Consider the following 8,245-nt stretch of genomic DNA (forward strand, 5'->3'; position numbering starts at 1 on the left):
CTGTTTTTTGCTGGTCCCGTGAGAGAGGCTAGGAACAGCATACATCTAAGCTCGTAGCTCACATTGCTGGCTCGCATAATTGTGTTGAACATGCTTAAGTGGCTGTATGGATCTAGACTTTTGTCGAATTGTAGGACACGAGGAATTATAAATCCTTGAGGAAATAGGGTGTTAGAGATATGCGGGGCAAAGGGCTTGAGTTCCTCATCGAACTCTTCGTCCCGTTCCTGGCTACATTCGTTCTGCAAGAGCCTGAATGCTCTCTCCAACTGCTCAATCCTTTCTTGGACTGGATCTATGAGAGGCCTAGGCTGAACCAAGGGGAACTGGTTATCGTTGATTACAACTCCTGTTCCCCGTCTTGGCGCGGGATTGTAAATCGGTTGCTTGCGCCTGTTGAGATGATCTCTCAGATCAGGATTTAGGGGATTATCACGTCCTCGATTATGGTTTAAACGCTCCTGTAAATCTGGGTGATCTCCTCAATTTTTGGCGTTCCTGGGCTCCGGGTTATATATACTCACAGAACTAGTGTCACCCGAGCTTTTGCTGACATGGTTCATTGCATGATTATTACGAGATGGGTTTCCCGCTGGTCTCCTTGTCTCAATATTTTGAGATTGAGACATTTGGCTCCTCCTTAGATGGGGACTGATTAGTGCTCAAAAATATCATTTTATTAGTCTTAAAAGTGTAAAATGAATTAAGTTTTAATTAATATTTTCATGGATTTATTGCATATATTTTATATTTGAAAATATTAATTTTAATTTAATTTGTGTTTAATTTTCAGGAAATAAAATATATTTTTGACAAAAACAAAAAGAAAGAAATATAATTGAAAAAAATGATGATAAAGTGGTATTTTTGAAGGAGAAATAGGCCCAAAATCAAGCCCAAATCACCCCAGGCCCAAGCCTTCAGCAAGTGTAACGTTGCCACTTGGCAGCCCGCCATTCGGCCAGCCAAGCCTTCAGCAAGTGGCACGCTGCCACTTGGCAACCAGCCAAGCCACGCCAGCCGAGCCGAGCCACGTCCCATCCGCCTGACGCCTGACACCTGACACGACGCCAGCTGCCGAGCCAACCACAGAAGGACACGTGTCCCACTCGTCAGTGCATGTTCCCCACGTGCTCGACCACGCCTGCCACGACCTGACCGCCTTAGCTGCGCCTTCCAATTCGAATCTGCCACCTGTCCCCTAGTTTCCAGGTTACTCCCCACGTGCCTGACATGCCTGCCAACGTGTCTGCTGCACTTGTCCCACTTTGCACCTATTTTGTAGCCATTTTCCCCACTATTTTCTACACGGTTCTACACGTTTTTGAGTCCTATTTACACTATAAATAGAGTACCAAATGAAGTAAAAAAGTATCAGATTGTAGAAGGAGAGTAGAGAGTATTGTTGGAGAGAAAAGAACTTTTTTTTCCTATTTTTCTTTTAAATTTTTGTGAGTGAAAACAATGCCTATTTTAGGCTATATTCTCTTGTGGAAAGGCTAGAGTGAAGTTCATGTTTCACATTATATTTTTAATATATTGATTCTTTATTTTTTTTTCATTTCAATATATTTGTTACAATTAAATTTATTTTCTTCTAATTTTTATTCTAAATTTATTAGTGTCTTTTACATAAGTCTAGTCATGCTCTTCTTATGTAATTTAGGCTTTTAATTTAATTTAGGATATTTGTTATATTATATGCTTTTTATTGCATTCTTCCATTGGTATTTTGTCGCTCTAAGGTATATAATATGATAGGGTTTTAAAATTAGAAGTTAGTATAATTTAATTAAAGAACATATTTTAAGGTGAGCTTTATTATATATATTTTCCAACTATAATTAATGTTGTAGAATTATAGTTGAGTAGAATGAATCAATTTTATTAATATATATATATATGTTTGCATGAATGAAACTTATGCCTTCCATATTTTCTTTTTGATTCTAATTCCTCGATTTTATTCATTTAATGTTTATATTCTTTTTCAAATTTACATTTTTCCAAAGTTTATTATTATTAATTTACTAATCTTTCTTTTTATTTTGTATTTTACCTCTCTGTGGATACGACATAGCCTGATTACTACTGCGACCGCTTAGGAGTTTATTGGGCAATATTAATTTTTGGCGCCGTTGCCGGGGAGGTACTTCTACAATTAAAGGTTTGCCTAGTAAATTAATTTTTTTTTCTATATAAAAAAAAAGTAGTGGAATCTTTTTATTTATCTTTTATTTTAATTTTCCTTAGTAATTTTTTTTATTCATTTTTTTTTGTTATTGTTTTATTTTATTCATTTTACTTTTAGGTTTAGAATTTATTTTCTAGATTTAGGTTTTTTCCGAAAAAAAAGCATAAAATTTTAAATCATAAAATTTAAAAAAAAAACAAAACAAAAAAGTATTGAGAACATTTGTATAATTGTGCAAATTAGTAAAAACCAAACTTCTTCTGTCTTAGAAAAATTGGTTCTTAAATAAGGTCTGTGTTAGCGTTACCCTCCAACCTTTTCTAAGAACCTCGGGGAGTTCTAGAAAAGCTCTCGGGCCTAAAGTGGTACATTTTTGGTGTATACTAATTACATTCTTACACACTTGCGCTTATAATACTTACAAATTAAAAAATATTTATTCCACTAAACAGAGACGCACTAGGGAGATTTGTGAGACAACAAGTAGAAACTTTAGAAAACTCTCCTAGTTCGTCATTTTCTTCCATTCGTTCAAACACTCCCGATTCACTGAGACTTCCTGAACCACCCATGATGGCTCATCAAGATGAAGTCCAACTAAGAACGCTACAGGAATATTTACATCCTATGCGCACATCAACACCTTCATGCATAATGTATCCCAACAATATGCCGAATTTCGATTTCAACCCTGGCATGATTAACCTCTTACCAACCTTCCATGGGTTGGAAAATGAGAGTCCGTACGTGCATATATGGGAATTCGAAGAGGAGGTGGCTACATTCGACAACCGTGCTGATGTCGCCAACATTGTGAGATTGAAATTATTTCCTTTCTCGTTCAAAGACAAAGCAAAAAGATGGTTGTATTCCTTAAGGCCTAGATCTATCGGAACATGGGACGAAATGATAAAAGCATTCTTTGCCAAATATTTCTCACCCCATAAGACTAGCAGCCTTAAGAGACAAATCTCTACCTTCATCGAGAAAGACCATGAAACTTTCCATCAGGTCTGGGAGAGGTTTCGAGATTTGATAAATCAATGCCCACATCATGGATATGAAAGCTGGCGTCTGATCAGCTATTTCTATGACGATCTCACAACCGGACAAAGACAATTCGTACAAATGATGTGCAATGGAGAATTCCTTCAAAAAGATCCCGATGAAGCTTTCGAGTATCTCGACAATCTTGCTGAAAATTCCTACACATGGAATGGACCGAGTCCTATGGACAAGCCACGATCAACTAGAATCTACCAATTGAGGGAAGAGGACAACGTCAAAAGCCAAATTGAATCATTGAGACAACAATTTGAGGCATTCAAATCTCAAGAAGGTAGAGCAATCCACATGGTTGCAAAGGTAGAGAGACGAGATCCATGCTTCATCTGTGGAGGGACGGAACATCAACCGCAAGAGTGCTCAACTCTTGGTGAGCTAAGAGGAGGAAATGAGGAACAATCCAATGCTTTAGGGGATTACAAGAAGCCTTATAACCCTTTCTGAAACACTTACAATCCCGGTTGGCGCAACCATCCAAATTTTAGCTGGAAGGATTCAAACCAAGCATCTGGACGCCAATGGAGGCCTGAGCAGCAACAACCACCAAAATCATACAACGCTCCTCAAAATAACATGCAGTCAAGTAATTCTCTTGAGAATACTTTGCAAATTCTTGCGCAAACTCAGATAGCCTCAACTCAAGAGCTCAAATCTTGTTTCACACAAATGGTAGAGGAAATGAAGGACATGAATGTCCAAATGACAAAGCTAAACACTACTTTGGTGATTCAAGAGCATGGGAGACTTCCCGCTCAACCTTTAATCCATCAAAAAGGGCAACACATGGCACGAACCTCCTCCTCTGTAGATACAAATTTCAAAGAGGTTAATGCCATCACTACTCGAAGTGGTCAAAGTACAGTCTCACCGTTAACTAAGACAACGAGTACGTCAATGCCCGCTCCAGATGATGATGTGCCAATAAGCATTCCAGTAAAGGCACCCTTTCCTCAAGCTTTGAAATCCACTGGAAATGTACTGGAAAATCATGGTGAAATCCTAGACCTTTTAACACAAGTGAAGATCAACTTGCCATTGTTGCATGTGATCAAACAAGTGCCGGCTTATGCCAAGGTTATCAAGGATTTATGCATCGTTAAAAGAAAGAACCATGTCAAGAAAACTGCATTCCTGGCAGAACAAGCTAGTGCAGTAATTGACTGCAAGACACCACCTAAGTACAAAGATCATGGTTGTCCCACCATCTCATGTCAAATTGGGGTGTAGGAATTTGGTCAAGCACTTCTATTCTTAGGAGCAAGTGTAAATCTCATGCCATATTCAATATACTAGAAATTAGGTCTAGGAGAACTCAAGCCCACATCCGTGGTGCTACAATTGGCCGATTGATCTGTTAAGAAACCTCGGGGAATAGTAGAAGACGTTTTGATTCAAATTGAAAAATTCTATTACCCTGTTGATTTTCTCATCTTGGACACTCAATCTGAAGTGAGTATAGAGTCCAAAATTCCCATAATTCTCGGTAGACCTTTCTCACAACAGAAAATGCACTCATTAACTGTAGGAATGGTCTCATGAAAATCTCTTTCAGGAACATGACTCTAGAAGTGAATGTTTTCCACATCGGCAAACCACCTGATAACGATGAGTGTTTCCAATCCTATCTGATCGATACACTTATTTCGGAAGAGGTCGAATCAAAATACACGTCTAATCATTTTAATCACCTCCAAAATTTTAGAAAGTTCTGATCCCGATGAGTCTGCAATCAACCCTGAAATCGTCAAACACTCACAGGCTAGAAGAACTATGTTTTGGAATCCAATCTTTGAGGAACTCCCTCAAGATCGAGAAACACCAAAACCATCCATTGAACAAGATGCTAAACCAAAGTTGGCCCAACTTCCTGACGGTCTTAAGCATGTTTTCCTAGGAGTTGACAACACTTTTCCTGTCATAATATCCTCCAAGATCAATGCCACACAAGAACGCCAACTCAACAATGTGTTGCAAGAACGAAGAGATGCATTAGGATGGACGATAGCTGACATCAAAGTTATTAGTCCTTTAATTTGCTCCTATCACATTCAATTGGAAGACGGGGCTATACCGCGTCATGACCCTCAAAGAAGATTGAATCCAACGATGAAGGAAGTAGTAAAGACTGAAGTCTTGAAACTTTTGGATTCTGGCATAATCTATCCTGTTGCTAACAGTAAATGGGTCAGCCCAACTCAGGTTGTTCCCAAGAAATCTGGGGTAACAGTGGTACAAAATGAAAAAGGGGAACTTGTTCCTACCGAAGTCACAACTGGGTGGCGCATGTGCATTGATTATAGAAAATTAAATGGAGCCACCCGCAAAGACCATTTTCCACTTCCATTCATCGATCAAATATTGGAACATGTGGCAGGTCATCCTTTCTATAGTTTTCTCGATGGTTATTCAGGGTATTACCAAATTGAGATTGCCTTAGAAGATCAGGATAAGACCACATTCACTTGTCCTTTTGGTACTTTTGCCTTTCGGCGCATGCCATTTGGCCTGTGCAATGCTCCAGCCACTTTCCAGCGATGTATGATGAGCATATTTAGTGATATGATCGAGAAATGTATGGAAGTATTCATGGATGATTTGACAGTCTTTGGAGATTCCTTTGAGTCAAGCCTTCTCAATTTAGAGTCTGTGCTTAAACGTTGCAAAGAGAAAGGCTTGGTACTCAACTGGGAAAAGTGTCATTTCATTGTGCCATCAGGCATAGTCTTAGGGCATGTCATGTCAGAACGAGGAATTGAGGTTGATCAATCAAAGATTGAACTCATATCAAAGCTACCCACCCCCAAGACTGTTAAAGACATTCGATCTTTTCTTGGGCATGTAGGATTCTATGGGAGGTTCATACAAAATTTCTCGACAATTGCTCGCCCTTTGTCAAACCTCCTAGCAAAAGATGTTGTGTTCAGTTGGACACCTGAGTGTGAGGAATCTTTCCGAACGCTCGTTGCAAAACTCACTTCCGCCCCTATCATTCAGCCACCAGATTGGAACTTACCGTTCGAAGTCATGTGTGATGCTAGCAATTATGCTATAGGGGTCGTCTTAGGTCAAAGAAGGGAAGGGAAGCCCTTCGTTGTCTATTACGCAAGTAGAACTCTTAACAGTGCTCAAATGAACTATTCTACCACTGAAAAAGAGTTACTTGCTGTAGTATTCGCACTTGACAAGTTTTGTTCCTACCTGATTGGTTCACCTATCACAGTCTTTACAGACCATTCCGCCTTAAAATACATCCTTTCCAAAAAGTATGCTAAGACGCATTTAATTAGGTGGATCCTTCTGTTATAGGAATTTGATCTTACCATAAAAGACAAGAAAGGAGTTGAAAACGTGGTAGCAGACCACTTATCTCGTCCTGAATTTTCTGATTCCGCTGATGGCCCAGCCATTCGAGATGACTTCCCTGACGAACATATCTTCGCAGCCACTAAGTTGCCATGGTACGCTCATATCATCAATTACTTAGTGACTGGCGAACTTCCAACTGCATGGAGTGCACAAGATAAACGTAAATTTTTGGTCGAGGTTCGTAACTTCTATTGGGACGACCCATATCTTTTCAAGTATTACCCCGACCAAATTATGAGACGTTGCATTCCAGATGATGAAATTTTTAGTGTTCTGAACTTTTGTCATAATGAAGCTTGTGGTGGTCATTTTTCTATGAAAAAGACTGCTGCAAAAATCTTATAGTGTGGTCTCTATAGGCCCACTTTGTTCAAAGACACTAACAATTTCTGCCGATCATGTGAAAGGTGTCAGAAATTAGGTGCCCTGTCCCAACGACCTATGATGCCATTAAACCCAATTCTTGTAATAGAAATATTCGATTGTTGGGGGATAGACTTTATGGGACCATTTCCACCTTCTTCTGGCTACCTTTACATTCTCCTCGCCATAGACTATGTCTCAAAATGGGTGGAAGTTGTGCCTTGTCGAAATAATGATAACACAACTATTGTGAAATTCTTAAAGGAAAATGTGTTATCTAGGTTTGGCACACCTCGGGCTATCATAAGTGATCAAGGCACCCATTTTGGCAACTATTCTTTCGAGATCTTAATGCAAAAATATGGTGTAATTCATAAGGTTGCATTGCCTTATCACCCACAGCCAAATGCCCAAGCTGAGTTAGCCTATTGAGAAATTAAGCAAATCTTAGAAAAGATAGTTAATCCTGACCGCAAAGATTGGTCCTCACGACTTCTCGATGCTCTCTGGGCATACCGCACTACTTACAAAACTCAACTTGGTATGTCTCCTTATAGGCTAGTCTATGGTAAAGCCTGCCACCTTCCTGTTGAGCTAGAACACAAAGCTTATTGGGCAGTTAAAAGCCTAAATATTGATCTCAAGGCGGCAAGACTCAATCGTAAGCTTCAGTTGTCAGAAATTGAAGAATTAAGAAATGATGCTTATGACAACTCTAGGATCTACAAGGCTAAAATGAAAGCGGTTCATGACAAGCAGATCCTAAGAAAAGAATTTGAGCCAAACCAATGAGTGCATCTTTATGACTCTCGTCTGCATATCCACTCTGGCAAGCTAAGAACAAGGTGGACTGGCCCACATGTTGTGAAATCTGTCTTTCCCAACGGTGCTATTGAGGTCATAGACCCAACTGATGGGAGAGAATTCAAAGTAAATGGCCAGCGACTGAAACACTACATAGAGAGGGTGACCCAGCCTGAAGAAGTCACTCTCATGGAACCAGTTTACCAAGTCTGAGTAGTGTTCCAAATTGTTTGTACATAGGTTTGTTTTCTATTTATTTCCCTTTTGTCATTTTATTTTTTATCATTTTGTGTTTTTAGTTTTTCATGTTTTAGAGAATCAATATTCGCTCTATCACTCGACGCTCGCTATCCAGGTGTTCTCTTTCCCCGCTCTTTTACATTTATTATCTTTTGAGACATTGAGGACACTGCCAGATTTTGGTTGGGGGTGGTGAGCATATTCATCCATGTC

General features: G+C 39.3%; 1 non-coding gene across 1 annotated transcript; it reads right to left on the reverse strand.

Moving 5' to 3' along the window:
* Positions 1-3,148: 3,148 nt before the first annotated feature.
* Positions 3,149-3,255, reverse strand: LOC133787420 (small nucleolar RNA R71). The gene has a single exon (XR_009872444.1). It is a non-coding gene; the product is annotated as a small nucleolar RNA R71 (small nucleolar RNA).
* Between the last annotated feature and the right edge of the window lie 4,990 nt (positions 3,256-8,245).

Source organism: Humulus lupulus, chromosome 6, assembly GCF_963169125.1.
Source record: "Humulus lupulus chromosome 6, drHumLupu1.1, whole genome shotgun sequence".
NCBI classification, from domain to species: domain Eukaryota; kingdom Viridiplantae; phylum Streptophyta; class Magnoliopsida; order Rosales; family Cannabaceae; genus Humulus; species Humulus lupulus.